The following is a 16557-nucleotide window of genomic DNA, read 5'->3' on the forward strand; positions in this document are numbered from 1 at the left end:
TGCGTACATTAGACAAAATGGTTAATGTACTGAAATCACATAGCAAAAGGAAAAGAGTAGTGAACAGAACAAACTTTTGTAAAGTGTTTTTAGGAAAGTGGATGCATAGTTCAAGTAGTGAACCTTTTTTTAATGAAGAGAGCTATTTTCAAAGTAATAGTTTGCTGCATGCAGTTGACACCAGAGGTCGTTCTTACGAAGTAAAAAATGGTTGCATAATGGAGAAGGAGATAATGGTTCCAAGAGATGAGGTACAAGTGATGGCAGATGAGGCTATGGGGAGACGTCCTAAAGCCCCAGTGTACACTTGGAATTGTAGTAGTATTTGCACTGTGCATCAGGAATCTATTGACAAATTTCGAGAGTTTCTAAGAGAATATAGTAAAAAAAGTATAAAACAGAAGATTAAGGTGCTTCAAAGTCTGGATCCATGCAGAGTGAGAGAGAATACTGGTTTGCAGGGTCATTCTCTGGCTTGTCTATCTAGAAAAGTGTGCAATAGTGTTTTCCATCATTTTAGGATGCTGGCTGTTCATCATACTGACATGAGAAAGTTTGTGAGACGGTTGTATTTTGCTAAAAGTCCAGCAATAAAGTTAAATGAATTGAATAGGGCTCTGTTCCGAGGAACGGTATCAGATGTAGAGAAGGTTGTTGATGAAATTCAGTTTTGTTACTTTGGTCCTGAACAAAACAGTGCAGAGAAGGACACAGTAAATGAGGAAGAAGTGGAAGAGAATGTAGAACCCTCTGTAAGTAACACATTTAATGATCACATAACAAAATTTGCAATAGTCTCTAATGAAAGACCAAATTTTACTTGTATTTGTTGCCGCAGAACTCATTATAGAAAACAAACTAGGAATGTTGATCTCTACAGAAGGAGTGAAAATGAAGATAATTATAAGTGGAAGGATTTTGCCACATATATATTTCTAGAAAATTGTTTTGATTTGGGTGAAGATCAGCGTATTTGTAAATACTGTTACAACAAGTTAGAGGAAAATAGAATGCCGACCAGAGCTGTACATAATAATTTAGAATTGGATGCTATTCCTGCTGAACTTTCTGAATTAAATACATATGAGTCTATACTCATTCAATGTGTCCATCCGTTCCAGACCATAGTACGTATGGAGCCCAAAACTGGTAAATTACCTCCTTCTGATTTACTGAGAGGTTTAAAAGGAAGAGTGGTGTATTTGCCCTTGGATTTGAAAAAAAATATGGAAACTATTGATGCGGATACTTTGGAAACTGAACCATTAGTTATTCTGGTTTATGGTGTACCTACAAAGAATAAGAAGATTTGGCAGGAGCTGGTAGATGTGCGGAAAGTACAAAGAGCAAATTTGTATTTGAAAAGGAATAACAAATGGTATGAATCAATTTATATAGAAGAAGAAGAAGAAGAAGATTTACAAGAAGACACAAACACCAACTGGACAAATTGAAAAAGTGGACAAGTCAAAGGAAGAAGAAATTTATGAACATTTTAGCATACATCCTCTCCATTCAAAAGAAGTTATGGGAGATAATATTGATCTCTTTCAGATGAAGAAAGCAAAAGGAACTCCCGTGAGTGTATGGGAGGAGAGCTTGGAAGCTCGATGTTTTCCCCAGCTGTTTCCTAAAGGAAAAGGAGGACGATACGATGAACGTCCAGAACAGATTCCAGCTTCTGAGTATCGGACTACAAGACTATATGCTGAAGATCCCAGATTTCGACAAAGTATTCCTTATTTGTTCCATCTTTTATTTGAAAGCGACTTGTCTGCACTGTCTTATGCAGTAAATCACATTTTAAAAAGTGGAGTACATTTACAAAATGTGTCTGCTAAGGATTTTATGGAGAAAGTGCAGCACCGAGATGATCATTTGGAAACACAACTGATCAATCTGATGGCTTGTCAGCGTGGGACAAATGAATATTGGTACCGACGCCATGGTGAATTAAAATGCATGTTACGGAATTTAGGAACACCAACATGGTTCGTTACCCTAAGCTGTGCGGAGTACGCTTGGGATGATTTACTGGATTTTCTACGAGAGGCAAATTCAAACATTAAAAACATCGAATACAAGACAGCAGGAGAACTGTGCTCATTGGATCCGGTTAATGTTTGCAGATATTTCAATCATAGATTTGAGGCTATGATGTCCTTCATCTGCAATAAAAAAAATCCACCTCTTGGAGAAGTAGTAGATTTCTTTTGGAGAAAAGAGTACCAGGCAAGAGGTGCTCCTCATATTCATATGCTGTTGTGGATCAAGGATGCCCCAAAGTTTGGAACAGATACTGATGAAGCAGTGTTATCTTTCATTGAAGAATATGCAACATGTGCTATACCAAAAAGCACAGAAGAGAAAAAGTTAAAGGAGCAAGTTTTACGTTTCCAAAGTCATCGGTGTGGAAAATACTGTCGACGGAAATACAAGAGCAAAGATAAATACTACACTAAATGTCGATTTGGATTTCCTAGACCTGTTCTTTCAAATGGAAGAGTCAACAGTTTTATGTCAGCTGTGAGACATACTATCACAAGAAAATCACCTAAGAATACCTACAACCTAAAAAGAAAAGAAGAATCAAAAAATATAAATGACTACAACCCAGTCATTTTATCCATGTGGAACGCTAACATGGATATACAGTATGTAGCTGACAATTCCATTGCTGTTGCTCGATATGTAACGTCTTACATTACGAAATCAGAAAAAACAGAATTGAAGGAAATGTGGGAAGAGATTTCTCACGAGAAGACTGTCAGTAAGAAGCTGTACAGTTTCAGTTTGAAGATGTTATCGCATCGAGAAATTGGATCCTACGAATGTTCAGATAGGTTATCTTCTGCAAGTCTCTACTCGAAGTCAAGAAGAATAATTTGGGCAAGTTTAGGCCTTGCAGCAATGAGAAATCGGGTACTGAAATCTGTTGGAGAAATTGAATATTTGGCCGAGAATGACCCAGAAAGTACAGATATTTTGAAATCAAACATGTTGGACACATATTATCCCAAGAGAAGTCAACATCTGGAGAACATGTGTCTCTATGAAGTGCTGCAGAACTACATTTATTCACGGAAAGCCGCAGAAGACATCAACAATGGAAAATATAAAGTCGTTGGTGAGGAAGGATGTTTGGTGAAGCAAACAAAAGGAAGTTTGATAAATCACAGGAAGCTGAGTTGCGACACTACTGACAAGAAGGAATTTTACTACTTGGCTCTTTTACAGTTGTTTAAACCATGGTGTACAGAGGATGAACTACTGGGAGAATTTCAAAGCTATGAAGATTCTTTTAATGCTTGCAAAGACAGCATACAATGCAGTACATTCTCAAGTTATCTGCAAATGTTAAATGAAGAAATTGAACAGGAAACTACAATTGCAGCAGAAATAGCTAGAGACAGTTCTCAGGACAGCCAAAGTTCAGGAACACTCAGTCAAGATCCCCTAGGACAACCAATCGTTGAAAATGAAGCATCAATAGCCATGAATGAAGTGGAAACGGCTATGAATCAAGCTCAAGAAGAATTTATAGACTTAGAAAATTTGGAAAGACAACTGAATCAAGAGCAGCAACAAATTTATGAAGAGATCAGAAACAAAATTGATCACGGATTTCTACATGAAAAAAAAGAGTGCTCATGCACATCATTTCATCCAATCAGGATGTATGTAAGCGGACAAGCTGGAACTGGAAAAAGTTTCCTTATAAAAGTCATCAGAAGCTACCTACAGCAAAAAACGGATTCTACTTTGTCTTGTGTGGTTACTGCTCCAACTGGGTTAGCAGCATATAACATAAAAGGAATCACTTTACATCGTTTGCTAATGTTACCAGTGGAGCATGAGAACAAAATACAATACAACAAGCTAACTGGAGAAGCATCCTTGGAAGTTTCAAGAGTATTGAAGAAGATGCAAGTTCTCATTATTGATGAGGTGAGCATGGTATCAAACTTAATGCTTGCCTTTGTGCATTTAAGAATGCAGCAAATTTTGAGACAGACTATGACATGTTATTTGGTGGAAAACACGTCATAGTTTTTGGAGATCTTTTGCAACTTACTCCAGTTAAAGGACAACCAGTGTTTAATACTGTCACACATGAAGACACGAAGAAGTCATTGGGAAGCATCGGAAATACAAATATTTGGTCCTTCTTTGAGTACAAGGAACTTACTACTAATATGAGGCAAGCAAGCGATGAAGAATATGGAAGTATTCTGAAAGATATCAGAATTGGACTACTCACAGAAGTTGTCAAAAAAGCATTACAGAGTCGGCTGCTACATAATTTATTTCCAAAGGAAGAAATAGTTGCAGAGAAAATATACAAGAACATTGCAGAAAACAAAAGTGTCATCTGCTTAATGCCAACTCTACGTGAATGCTCAATATTTAATGAGGAGCTTTTGAAATTGGAAAAGGAAGAGATCAGGAAATTGGAAGCAGTGGACAAAATTGAGGATGGAAGAATTACTGTCACAGTAACAGGCAAACTGAAAAATAAATTGGATTCACTAGAGAAGAACATCTCCAAAACAGCTGGATTAGAAAAAAATCTATATGTTTGCATGAACTGTAGAGTATTTTTAAGAAGAAATTTGGATGTTGAAAAAGGTTTAGTTAATGGAGCTATGGGAAGAGTTGTGGGTTTTATTAATTATCAGAAAAAAGATGGAATTGAATGTTTAAAAATAAAATTTGATCAGATAGAAGAAGTTAAAGATATTTGTCGTTGTACAGTTCGTTTCATGCTTGTGAAAGACTTATATGTACGTAGGAAGCAGTTTCCGTTTTCTCTAGCATATGCTGTAACTATTCACAAGTCTCAAGGATTGACTGTAGATTGTGCATTTGTGAACATTGGTTCAACTGTGTTCAAAGAAGGTATGGCATATGTTGCTTTGTCACGAGTGAAAACATTATCAGGTTTATTCATGATAGACTTTGATGATTCAAAAGTTAGTGCTGATACAAACTGTGTAAAGGAGTATAATAGATTAAGAAGAAGCTATGCTCCTCATTTAGGTCAGTATCCTGTATTGGAGAAACGTGTAGTTTCTCGTAAAAGAAAAAATGAGAATATCTGTAATGAAGATGTAGAGAAGAGGAAAAAAAAGTGGAGTGATGTAATTGCAAGCAAAAAGAAAAAGGAAAATGAAGAACAGGTTGTAGGATGTCATTTTGAAAATAGCTCTGGTGTCAACTGCTACGCAAATGTAGTGCTGAATGTTGCATTTTATCTGGAAAGTTTGCAAGAGCAGATAATAGTAAATCAGGGAAAAAGATTCTGTTCTGAGCTGAGTCTCCTTTTTCAAAAGCTGAGTAAAGATAAAACTCAAATAGAAAGTGCTACTGAAATTAGAAAACTTTTAGATATATGTTCAGGACGAACACAGTTTTCTCAAAATGAACAGCAAGATGCACACGAATTTTTGATGTATTTTCTTCAAGTACTGGAAGAAGAAGAAGTTGCAATTGATATTTTATTTGGTCTCTCTTATAAATGGGAACATAGTTGTGAAAACTGTTATAATATATGTGGCTCTAATGTTGATAATGAAAGGTTTATTTATTTGACATTGCCAGAGAGTAAAACAGTCACTTTTGCAAAATTAGTTAAAGATGCTAATCATAGCATGAAATGCGGTGAGTGTAAATCTGACATGTTTTCAACATTAATTTTAAAGGAATACGGACAGTATGTAATTTTAATGATGCAACGATGTAGAGCTGATGGTTCAAAATTGGATACTTTAATAAAGAAGTTTACAGGACAGCAATTATCAATTTCAGGAAAAACTTTTGTAACTGTTGCAATAATTTTCCATGATGGAACTACTGTTACTTCTGGACATTACACAGTTTATCTTAAATGTGAAAAAGGCTGGACACTGTGTAATGATTCCCAATTGATTTTCAAACAACGTTTGCCTTTTGATTTAGCAAATTCCTATCTAATCTTCCTGAAACCTAAATTTTAGAGAGACTTGGCAAGATCTGGACAAAATAATTTTACCATTTTACTGGATTACCATTGGAATTTTCTAAAAAAAAGATTTTTTAAATTATCATTTGGCCTAATGGAAAGATAACCAATTGTAATGTGGACTTTTTTAATTTTTAATGAAACTTTCAAAAACCAATAATTTAGAGAAAATCGGTAACATCTGCACAATTTAAATTTTGGAATGTTATTGGAGTGCCATTGGAAATTTTTTCAAAAAAGATTTTAAAAATTACTATTTGGCCATGCGGAAAAGTAACCAATTCTATTGTGGACTTAATAAATTATTAAAAAAAATTTCGGGAACCAAAATGTTACAGAGAATCGGTGAGATCTGGACAAATTAAACTTTAGAATTTTATTGGATTACCATTGGAAATTTCATCCCAAAAAAATTTTAAAATTACTATTTGGCCTAAAGGAAATGGAATCAGATGTATTGTGGAGTTATTTGAGATATAATATTGTGATTATACTTCTGAAACAAAAATATCAGACGGTATTTTAAAGAAATAAGTATTGTTTTTTGATGATATTTTTTTAGAATATTATGCATTTCTGTAATGTTAAGTTTAAGTGAGAAGAGATTCTGGGCTTTTTTAATACAATCTTTGAGATTGTTATTTTTTTTTTGCCCGCTGTTAAATGATGAATGCAATTGCTTTCACAATTTAAAGTGAAATGCAATATATTCTGAAAACAGTAAAAATAAGGCAAAAATATTTTTTGGTAAATATGTAAATACGTGTACTGTATTTTAAAATGTTTAAAAAATATTAATACTTTTTTCTTTTTTTTCAGATTGATATAGAAAATTTTCGAAAACTAGAACCATTTTTAAAGCAATTTTTTTAAAAACAAAACAAATGAATAAATATTTTTTTGAGTGGGTATGGTAAGTCAATAATAATAATTGTAGTGTTTCAAAGTCCTTGTAATGTGATTATTGATTTTTAGTGTTTTTAAAAAAAAAAAAAAAAAATTACGCGCACCGTACGCGTACGGTAAAAAAAAAAAAAAAAAGTTTTTAAAAACATCTATAAAAAAAAGATGAAAGATAAGGTTGGCTCTTAAAAGAGCCGTTGTGTTCATGCAGGGAGAGAGGAAAGAAAGAATGGGAAAATTAGTCTCTGTGACAAGTGTGCTGATCTATTTTAAGGTTCACTAGGGAAACACTGGTCTCCCTATGACAAATTAGATCATGACAAGAGGCACATCGAATATCAACCCTCAGAAATCGAGGGTTAATTTCCAGAGGGCCAGCAAGAGGAGATGCTCCCCCCACAGATGAAGGGCTCACCTGACCTGCAGAAGAAGGAGTCAGCCCTGCAGATGATGGTCCAGGCTGAGCTGCTGTGGATGTGCTTGGTTGACTTTCTGAAGGGTTACCTCCAAAAAGTCGAGCATGTGTCCTTTTGTGTGCATCCTTGAGGTGCCTCATCATGGTATGATTCCCAAAGGAATACTTCCTGTCAGGATTACCTCTTGAAAGTACACGCTGACACAGCTTGCAAGTCACTAAGGGTGCATTTACCTTTAGCTGGCCTTCAGGAAAAGTAAAATAATCCCATACATAAGAGGCCTTTTGTTTCCTCGCTCTCTGCCTCAAGGTAGTGGTGCTAGTGCTAGCCTCACTCTCAGAAGAGCTCTGCTGTTCTGCCATCGTATCACAAAGACAACCCAGCTCCTTCTCCTAAGGGATCACAAGCAGAAATGAGGGGAATGGGTGTGGTGTAGGAGAGTTCTAGAACTGAAAGTAGTTTCAACCAATCAAAAGTTGTGTTTCATGATCACATGACCTACCGTACGCTTACGGTACGCTTACGGTACGCTTACGGCAAAAGTGCGCATGCGCGTAAAGAAGACACGCGCTTGCGCGCATGCGCATAACAGTCACTACCCGACACTTCCGCGTAACGTGCGCGTGTAGCGTACACGCGTACGCGTCCCACGCGGAGTACGCGCGGCTACGCAAATTGCGTATCTATACGCAAACAGCGTAGATAAATTACGGGCGTTGCGTAAACCGTAAGCTTACGGTACGCGTACTAAAAAAAAAGGAAAAAATGTACTGCAAAAAATTATAACATGTTTATTTTATGAAAAATATTTAAAAAAACATATTAAAGAATTTTAAAAATTTAACCATAGTCTTTATAAAAGGTTAGAACATTAAATTAAAAATATGTTAAAAAAAATAGAAGAAAAAAAAAAAAATAGCATTTAAAAAACCTTGCAAATTCACTGAAAAAACCATGGGTTTCACACACGTTATAGTTAGGAATTAGCATTTAAAAAACCTTGCTAATTCAATGAAAAAACCATAGGTTTCACACACGTTATAGTTAGCTGGACATTTTACTCGTAAAAAACCATTGAAATTCCCCCGTTATAGTTAGTTAAGCTAACTATAACTCGCGCGCCCGCAATGCACTGCTGATGACGTCACATATTACATCACTCATGACATGGTCAGTGACATCACTCATGACATCACTGATGACATCTCAAATGACATCACTGATGACATCACTGATGACATCATCCTTGTGATAGAGTGGCAGACCTCCTCTCACCCTAATATAACCTTTGATACACACATTTATAAATAGAGACTAAACTTTTCAAAACAATGGACATACCAATACCAGTTACAACAACCTCTTCAGTAATTCTAAGATCCACATACACATCCACTCATTCACCAACAGTCCTATACAGTCACTCATACATGTACTCACTCATCATATGTACTCATACACCTATACATCCTGTTACACAATGCCACTCATCCGTAGAGTTACTCACACACATCGTCACTCATGCTAATAAAGAATCAAACATCCGTTTACTTGCATATAGTTATACACACACCACCACACTTACTTCTACAAAAACTTACACATACTTAGTCTTTTAAACAATCACTTATAGAAACACATACTTATTCATACAGGAACTCTTTCAATCTCTCACTCTCACATATACTCACTTATATACACCAATAGTCACATATACTAGTTAAAAACATATGTAGTTACTCATAAAGACACTGTAGAGACAGTCATTCACTCACTAACACACCCATACACACACTCATCCACCCATGCAGTCCTGCACACATACTATCTTCAACACATACAAACAGTGAGTCACTCATTCATGCACCTATGCACTACGTAATACCCCCCACCGAACCATGCAGACACTCAGACTGATAATCAAAAAACCAACTAATAACCTATATAGACACTCATGTAGGTACTCACCAACCCTTATAGCCACTTATACACAAAGTGAAAGACTGATACAGATATATACATATTTAAACATTACTCACTAAGCCATGTATTCACTATGATACACCTAATCAGTCAGTTACACAATCAATTTTTCAAAAACAAATCATCCATTTAGACACTTATATACCCATTTATTCTTCCATCGACCTTGAGATATACATATATAAAACATATTTAATTTTCAGAAAAACACACATTCACTGGATGATGTCATCAGTGATGTCATCAGTGATGTCATTTGAGATGTCATCAGTGATGTCATGAGTGATGTCACTGACCATGTCATGAGTGATGTAATATGTGACGTCATCAGCAGTGCATTGCGGGCGCGCGAGTTATAGTTAGCTTAACTAACTATAACGGGGGAATTTCAATGGTTTTTTACGAGTAAAATGTCCAGCTAACTATAACGTGTGTGAAACTTTTGGTTTTTTCATTGAATTTCTAAGGTTTTTTAAATGCTAATTCCTAACTATAACGTGTGTGAAACCTATGGTTTTTTCATTGAATATATATATATATATATATATATATATATATATATATATATATATATAGTGAAATGTGCCTAAAATCCACAAAGACCCAATACAGCCACCGGGAAGGCCAATCATTTCTGCCAAAGAGAGTCTCTTCGAGAATACCCCAAAATACATTGATTACTTCTTGCAAGGATATGTCCACAATTTTCCCTTGTACACCAAGGCTACTGGGGACGTTTTAAAGAGGATATACTCGTTAATCACGCTTGATGTTTCATCCCTGTACACCAGCATTAAAAACGAGGATGGTATCTGTGCTACTGAGCACTTTTTGAAAAGCAGGCAATTACATCTGTATAAACATACTATGGTGCTGATCTTGATGATTAAGTGGTGCTTAACCAACAACTGCTTCAGGTCTTTAAACAGATTTGTGGTATGGAGATGGGCACCTGATCTGCCCCCAGCTATGCTTGTTTGCATATGGGCTGGTGGGAGGAGCAGGTGCTCATCTATGACCACAGGGAGGTTTGGGATTAGCATGCTGTTTGTTGGTTGCGATACATTGACAACCTCTTCGTGATTTGGAGAGGTTTGTTTCAGGCTGTTACAGAATTCCTTAAGGCAATCAACCACAATGATTTGATTTTACATTTCACTGGCAACATAAGTTCAACACAGGTGGATTTTTTAGACCTCCAATTATTTGTGAAAGGGAACAGATTGGAGACTAAACTGTACAGAAAAACAAAACATCTGGAAACTTAACCTTGCACGCACACAGCTTTCACCATCAACATCTGAAAATGAGCATCCACAGTGGGGAATTGCTTAGGATGAGGCGAAATTGTAGCTGTGTCAAGGACTAGCACATAGGTAAAGAAGAGATGCTAAGCAGATTTATTGAACAAGGCTATACTAAGGACGTTCTGTCCTCTGCTGTTGCTAAGGTAGAACCAATGGAAAGGGACAGCTTACTCTCCCTAAGTGAAGAGAAGAAAGGAAAGAAAAAACAGGATTCGGCCATTAGACTGATAACAACCCATAACACGCAGGAGAAATTGGTGAGAAGGGCACTACAGAAACACTGGCACCTATTAAAGGGGGATCTAGTCTTAGGGCCGACAACCCGTGAGTCTCCAAAGATAACCTTCGGCAGAGCATATCCCATGAGAGATGTCCAGGTGCTGAGCATCCTAGAAATAAAAAAGCAAATGGGTTGGGTGCAGGGTACTGATGGTTTTTACAAACCGGTCCTAGGATGCATGATTCCGGTCCAGGGAAGACATGGCTTGGCAGTTCGGGCTGGACTGTTCCCATGAGGCACAGGGTCAAGACTGATTTGCATATGGCCATGTCTGAACTGGGGTGGCGTGGTGAGCAAAATAACAATGGATTAACCCAGATCTGTGACTGGGGGTCAATGTGCAACATTCCGTTCATCATCTTGTGTGTTTTGCGGTTTTTACAAATGTCACAGGTGCAAAGCATGCACACATGGTGTCATACAAAATAATATATAACACCATTTAGTGATCAACTCAGAAAGATCAGATGAGTTTACAACTGCAAATAGGAGCTTGTGGTGTATGTATTAGTTTGCAGGTGTGGCCTAAGATATGTTGGAAGTACCATCTTACAAGTTCACCCGAGAATATTGTAACACTTTTGGGCAGTCAATAATAAGGATTGGACACCCCCAGAGGCAATTCACATTCATGATTTACATGGAAACAATCTAAGATTTCCGTCTTATTTTGTAATAGATGTAGGCCCTAAATACCCTAGGGGAGGAAATTGCGAGAGATCATAAAATCAGTTGGAGAGCAGGTCCATTGTTAACCTTGATACAATGTGTCCAAATGGCTTGAATACCGAAGAGGAACTGAACGTATTTTTATGAGATATAGTTCAGTGCATGAGTAATTTGTATATAGATTTTGAGGATGTCCACACTTTATCTATGTCACTATAACCAAAAATCTAATTGTTTTTTTGCAAGGGAAGGCTGTAACATGAAGGAAGTGGAGTCAGGGCCTGCTTTAGTGCTGGTGGCGCCCGGTGCGACAATCATTTTTGGCACCCCCACACCCCATGACCGCCTCCCCAGATTCTCTCACTAGCACCGGTCAAAAGTACCCCTCCTCTCTCCAATCATAAGTTGTTGCTAAACATAGTGCCCCTCCTGTGGTCAGTGCCCCCTCCACAGGTCAGTGCCCAATGTAACTCTACTAGTTGCACTGCCCAAAAGCCGGCCCTGAGCATAGTAAATTAGGTATGAGAAGGGCAACACAATTGTATTGATTTAAGCTGTGCATATTTTTTACCATGCCCAGCAATGCAAACATGAAAAGTTTTTATGTAAAGATCTTTAATTGCCCACTGGGGCTCAATTATGTGTCAATGATTTGGAACGGATATGTTGGTTGGTTGCTGTGTATCAATGCATTGATGCATAATATGTATTGTGATTTACATATGCGAGTGAAGGTAGATACAACATACACAAAATTAGACAGCTGCCCATAATGGCTTCAACGGCATGCCACATGTACGCAACATACCTGCTTTAATGATTGCTTACTTGAATACTAATGATATGGGTACAGCCGGATGCATATTAATACCCTCTAGAATTGAAAAATTCATTTGTGATATTTTTTGATGTTTTGAAAAAGAAAACAGACTTTGAGATGCAGTCTGTTTTTGGTGCAATTGATCATGTGGACACTATTTGAGAGGCCCGTTAATGGCTCGGCGTGCATGTGAACAAGGTCACATGGTGACCGAAACGCGTTAAGGCTGAATAGTGCAAAATGAACTGTTTGAAGATACCTGGGTCTGCGTGTGGTCATTTGGTGAAAGCAACATTACGCGGGTGCATGCTGGGGCCTGTAGTTGAGCCTTAAGACCTCGTGACCACATGGATGAATATTCAACTCACCTGTGAGAAAGGCGGGGTGACGCCGAAACCGGTCACGACTATGAGTTATTTAAATGCTGCCTCAGACGAATAAAGTCTTTTGTTTCGCACAGAAGTCGGAGTGGGGCTCTGTTTCTTTGAAATTCTATGCATGCAGGATTCTCCGCTCCTGCAATTAAGAGCCCGCCCTGCAGTGTCGGTGTCCCCCAGTAAAACGGAGGATATATACATCTATAAGGCATGTTAATTTGGAGCTAATCGCAGTAACTATGAGATATTTGAGGGTAGAACTTGTAGGATCAGAGAAAGGATTACATGTGAGACCGAGTTTGTGGGCTATGTTTTGGAATGTGGTTGTGGAATGCAGTATGTAGGCAGTATTATCAACAAGGTCAGACTCAGGATCCTTTTGCACATTAGGACCATTAAGCACCAAGATAGAGCATACCCTATGGCTAAACACTTTCGGGAGGTGCATCAGTGCAATTTGACATCCTTGCAGTATTATGGCATAACAAAAAACAAAATGGGGGACAAAGGGCTAATGAAGGTCCAGCACACACGCCCCTGGGTAAGACTGAGAAACAAAAGGGTGCGCAGTTCCTATGGGTGATAGGTCGATAGAGTGCTAAATGGATCAAGTCAGGGGGATCTGATCCTTTAGGAGCAAGAGCCCTCACACATCCGAGGGGTGTCATGCTTCATCATTGGGCAGCTCCTCGTTGGGCCGGCGTTGCAATGCCCAACGGGCCCCGCAGGGGGCTCTTTGCCGGAGGTCTTTTGAGCTGCCATCTGTTAAGTGTGGAGGGTGTAGTGAGGGTGTAGTGTGTGAGTAGAGTGGTGCGGTGTCTTAAAAATAACTCTGGGGATTCATAGGACAAAACTTTCACTGAGCGTTTTGAACCCTAGGTTATATTAAACAAGCATTTGCAATGCAATAGGTCTAGCAGTTGCGAGAGTTTCAGCTATTGGCATTGTAAATGACAATGCTTTTTATTTATGCGTTTGAAAATCAGCAAGCTGTGCATAAATAAGCACTTAGTACTTATAGTCGTTGCCTACGAGAAGCAAGACTGGCAGTCTCTTTTACTGCCAGCCTTGCTTCTGGTAAGCAAGGACTATACTTATAAAGTGCGTGTTTATGCACCGCTTGCAAGTTTTTAAAACAAATGAATAAATACGGTTCACCAGAGCATTCGTTTATTGGTGAAACGCTGCGTATGAAACACCCAGGTAGGAAAATTTATTGACTGAGGTTACTCCCTCTTGCTAGAGAAGGGCAGTTAACTGAGGGAAGAAAAGAGCGCGAAAGTTAAGAAAGGAAGAACGGAATATTGAGTAGAAATTGAAGAAATGACAGCGAAAGGGTATTGAAGAGGAGGAAGAACAGAAGTGGGATTGTGAAAGGTGGCCCAAAGAGAAAAGAAGCAGAGGGAGGCTAAAAAGAATGACAATGTGAAGTGGAAGAGGAGGGAGGAGCGAAAGGAGGTAGAGTTGGAAAGATGTGGAGAGCAGAAGATATTAGGGCAGAGAGGGACGGAGGGAAAGAGTATTATAGAGGACAGATGTAAAGGTCAGAATTAAAATGGACAGGGATCCGGTAAGAAGCAAAATGAAAAGACGGTGAGCGAAAGAAGAAAGGATGTTAAACTAAGCAAGAGGAATGAAATGGAGCAAGAAAGAAAGGGAGAACATCAGTTGAGTGAGATAGCCGCTGGCGATATTCAGTACAAAAACAGTCCGTATGAAGTTAGTCCTCAGCACGGTTTAATGGACAGAGAACGTTTAGGCAGTAGTAGTGATTGTCTTGGTTCCCTGCTTCACCCTGTTTAACCACCTACCCCTCCGATCCGCACTTATTGAGCTACACTGCCGCCCCCGCCCCTCTCCTGCGCTCTCACTCACTCCTGCCAGCAGAGGAAACGTGTTCCCTATTTCCGCAGGCCGTGCTAGCTCTTGGGCCCCATCCTGTTTGCCAGATGAGAGTGTTTGTCCTCGCTCTAAATACTTATAAGGGCCCAAAGGCGAGATCGATTGCATTGTTGACGCCTGTAAAACATAGAGAGGGGCGAAGGGGCTCATTCTAGGGCGAGTGAGGCGGTGGAGGGACTGATTCACTGACATAGTTTGCAAACTGTAACCCCTGCGTTGTATGAAGGAATCTTAAGCCGCAGTGATCCTCGCCTCTCCAGCAACCGCTGCTCTGAAGAGTTTAATAATATGGTCTGGTACTTACCTATGTCCCCAACTACAGACTCTGGGGTTATGGATGGCACCTCCCTCCCCCAGCATAACAGTATTGGAAATCACACCAAAATGATATATTTTTGGATTAGGGGGTGCAACCCCCTGACCGTATTTATTAAAAATTAACAAACAATTTGTAAAACATTATATACAGAACTTTACGCAGAAAGTACAGATACATTTGATAGACAGTTATTCCAGGGCTAACCTTAACACAGTCTAATACACAAGACACTCCTAAATCTATCAATGCATGTATTTACTTTCTGCATGTCCCATCTAGAGCCTACGGCAAAGTCAATGACTGGCAGCTCCCCGGGTCCCACTGTACTACCAAATACTACCCCTGGAATAAGGTTGCGCAGGGGGTACAGCTTATCGGATGGATACTTTCCCCCGGGCCCCTCCTACGCCCTGTGCCTTAAACTCCATTACGGGGGGCTGCAGACTTCTGCATAATGGCGCCTTGATGCGCATGCGCGTGCGGGGGTGTCCCCAGGCCCATTGGGAAGGATGACTCCCCCGGCCCCCGCACTCCGACAGCCTACTTACCAGCTGTCACTACCCCTGGAGTTACATGGTGCTGACCGCTAAGGACCGAAGACTATGCTTACCAATCATGACCTTACCGCCTGACCAGAGACACCACTAAATACGACAATATCTAACTGAAAGAGAAATTCAACCTCATGCTTTTATTTGTACGTTAATTCAGAATCAATTACATAAAATCACTTTGTTACCTGCAAATAAATTGGAAAAAAGGGAAACAAAAGATAGTTATCCATAACACACAAGCCAAAAAACAAACCTTCCAATAACACTGCCTTAGTGGATGGTGGGTGGGAAAGAAAAACTGATTACGGGCCCGCAGCCGGCCCGGTGAATGTTCCTGTGGGGAGCAAGAACAAGAGACTGTTCTGCTCTCCACAGCCCCCTTCTAAGGAGGGCGCCCAGGCTGACCAGATCAGACCGGTCTACCTGGCCGCAGGCTGGACGTTTTTGAGCCGGAAGCACCGAAGTGCTTCCAGTTCAAAGAGGCCGCCTCTCCCATTGGTCGATGCGGGGGAGGGAGGGCTGCGTCATTTGCTGACGCGGCCTCCCCCCCTTCTCCTGGCCGGGGACTAGTGTGACCGCCATAATGGCGGCACGGTCTATGCTAGCCCTCGCCTTCTCCATATGGTCTGGTACTTACCTATGTCCCCTACTCCAACTACAGACTCTCGGGTTATGGATGGCACCTCCCTCCCCCAGCATAACAGTATTGGAAATCACACCAAAATGATATATTTTTGGATTAGGGGGTGTAACCCCCCCGCCGTATTTATTAAAAATTAACAAACAATTTGTAAAACATTATATACAGAACTTTACGCAGAAAGTACAGATACATTTGATAGACAGTTATTCCAGGGCTAACCTTAACACAGAAGAAAACAACAAAAGAGTGTGATGATAACAGAACTAGTGAGTCTGAATAACAAAAACTATTTTGGTTACTAGTGCCTTTATTCGCAATTGTTCTGGTCTGGTTTATTTTAAAATACTCGTTGATTAATGCATCGATTTGAGTAGTCTCCCTAA

This window comes from Triturus cristatus, chromosome 4_1 (genome assembly GCF_964204655.1).
Source record: "Triturus cristatus chromosome 4_1, aTriCri1.1, whole genome shotgun sequence".
NCBI classification, from domain to species: Eukaryota; Metazoa; Chordata; class Amphibia; order Caudata; family Salamandridae; genus Triturus; species Triturus cristatus.